Source organism: Myotis davidii, unplaced genomic scaffold, assembly GCF_000327345.1.
Source record: "Myotis davidii unplaced genomic scaffold, ASM32734v1 scaffold1465, whole genome shotgun sequence".
Lineage (NCBI taxonomy): Eukaryota > Metazoa > Chordata > Mammalia > Chiroptera > Vespertilionidae > Myotis > Myotis davidii.
This window is the reverse complement of record NW_006295980.1, coordinates 313,907-316,167: the sequence shown is the minus strand read 5'-3', so window position 1 is coordinate 316,167 and position 2,261 is coordinate 313,907. Positions and strand designations below refer to the sequence as shown.

General features: G+C 48.0%; 1 protein-coding gene across 1 annotated transcript in view; it reads left to right on the top strand.

The window, feature by feature from the left end:
• Window positions 1–2,161: 2,161 nt before the first annotated feature.
• The window catches only part of ZNF449 (zinc finger protein 449), a 17,271-nt gene continuing 17,171 nt past the window's right edge, over window positions 2,162–2,261 (top strand). Inside the window, exon 1 of the mRNA XM_006770915.2 lies at window positions 2,162–2,238. The gene's annotated coding sequence lies outside the window, so the exon portion shown is untranslated. The remainder of the gene's footprint in view (window positions 2,239–2,261) is intronic.

Genomic DNA, 2,261 nt, shown 5'->3' with positions numbered 1-2,261 from the left:
CAGCAGAGACAGGACTTGAACCCCTTTGATCTAACTCCAGAGCTAACACTAACTATTGCAGCAGCAACTCTGTCTCTCCATGGAAACAGGCACCCTTCACTATTCACTCTGTGTGCTTGGTGGGAAATCTGGAGAATGAAAGTTCCAGATTAAACTATAAAATGTCACTTGGCCATGTAAGGTCTACTCAGGGCAATCAAGACAATCTGAGTGGGGAAGTAAGAGTCTGTGATGTCACAGGCTTTGGGCCCAACCAACCACAGGTGAAACCTCTTTCTCCCTCATCTATTCCCTCAGTCTCACAAGCTCTCTCTGCACATACTCTAAGAGTCACAGCTTCTTTACAGCTCTGCACCCTGCTATGGCTCTCCTGGGACAGGAAGGTCAGAAACTGCTCCAACATCAGAAGCTCTAAGATCTGCTTCATTGTGTGCATCTCAGGCCAAAGCCACCGACCCATGGCAAAGCTCCAGGAGCCACCTAAGGGTTTCTCCAGGGGCCAATGTCAGAACCCACAGAAGTGCAGACAGGAAGCCTTCATGCTGGATCTTTGGTCAGCAGAAACAGCTCTTGGCTCCAGGTGCAGGAATATCTTCAGTTTCACAATCAGGAGCCCTTTTTGCTTCTGGGAGCCCAGGTCAGGCCATTGTAAGACTCCTGGACCATTTTGGCCTTGAAATCAACCTCAACTGCAGGCTAATTTTCCCCTAGCATTTCTTGCAACAATAAACAGCACGTGCAGGAATCAGCGTTGCCAAGGCTTCATGTCCCAGTCCATAAACACAACTCTGTCCCTGGTGGAGCTGTTTCCAATACTTTGGTTTCTGTGGGTTCAGAGAGGTGATGCACCTGCCATGGAAAGACACAATGGCAGACAGCTCTCTACTCTCTGTCTCAAACCCATGCAGGACTGGATGCTGCTCTCACACAGGAAGTACCAGAAATAAAGTTTGGTGTCCAAAAACCAATAGTACCGGCTCCAAACCAAAGTGATAACAACTTTACCAAATGACAACATAGCGTCTGACTGCCCTAAAACTCACCACTGACCACCCAGGCAGAAAAATCTGACTCCAGGAGTGGGACCAGCAAGGAACCAATTGGAAGACAATAGAGGTGGGGCACCAGGCAAACCTCAAAACCTATGAACCCTCTGGTGGTAGCTGAAAGGTGAGAGGAATAGGTGGAAGCTCTGGTCTTCAAGAGAAGAAAATACAAAGTTAGATAAAGGCCATTATGAGCTATGAGCCAAAGAATAGAGTCACAAAGAAAACTTATTAAAATGGGAATTCTAGCCCTGGTTGGTGTGGCTTGGTTGGTTGGAGTGTCATCCAGTACTGTGAATTCTAGAGCTATGGCGAGATCCAGTGCCTCAGAGTGTTGGGATGGGTCCCAGAAATATAATTTTTAACAAACTCTCCCTAGAAATTCATCCTACATATAGAGGTTTGAGAATCACTGGCCACATCATAACAGATTTACAGGAGGGCAATGTGGACTCCAAGAAGGAATTTATCTGCTGAGATGAACTTCCCATGGTCAACCCAGAGCCCAAATTTAATAAATAATAAGAGCTTACCAGCTATTTGCTGACAGGGGCTTCCCCAGGGGAGTTCAGACTGAACTCTGAGCTTCCGGCACATTGCCTGGTTTGTTTATCTCAGTCAACCACTACAGGGAAACACTGGTTTCCTCTTTCCTCCGTTGGACTAAGAACTGCCTTATCCATTCAGAACTTCATATTTGGATACTTCATTTACATAAAGCAGACATAATTGAGAACCTGAGCAAGAACTTGCACTATAAAAGACAGCCTCCCCTTTGCCTCAGTGGAGCAAAATAGAAGTTGCTACCTAAATCTGTGTCTCCTGAGCTGCAGCTCCTTTTGGGGCAAATAAAAGCCTTTTATTCTTTATTACAGTCTAAAATTTATTTTGGTTTACATTCCCAACCGCTCCTAGTATTCTTGAGCTGATGGGAGAGAAGCCCTGGCTAGGATCAAGAATATGACAGGCCCCACCCAAACCCCTGGGACTTAGAAGCCTCTAAGACCGGAAATGGAATCCCTTCCAAAGAAAAGCTCCAGCCCCTCCAACGTCAGCAATCTTCTTTCCAGCCCCCCACCCGCAGGGAAGGGTAGCCTGCGGCCTGCTGGGAGTTGCAGTCCGCTGCGTGGCCCCACGCCTGCGCACTGGGTACTGCACCAAGCGAGCTGGGAGAGCCGTGGGCGCCCAGGCGGTGAGTCCGGGTGCGTCCGGAGG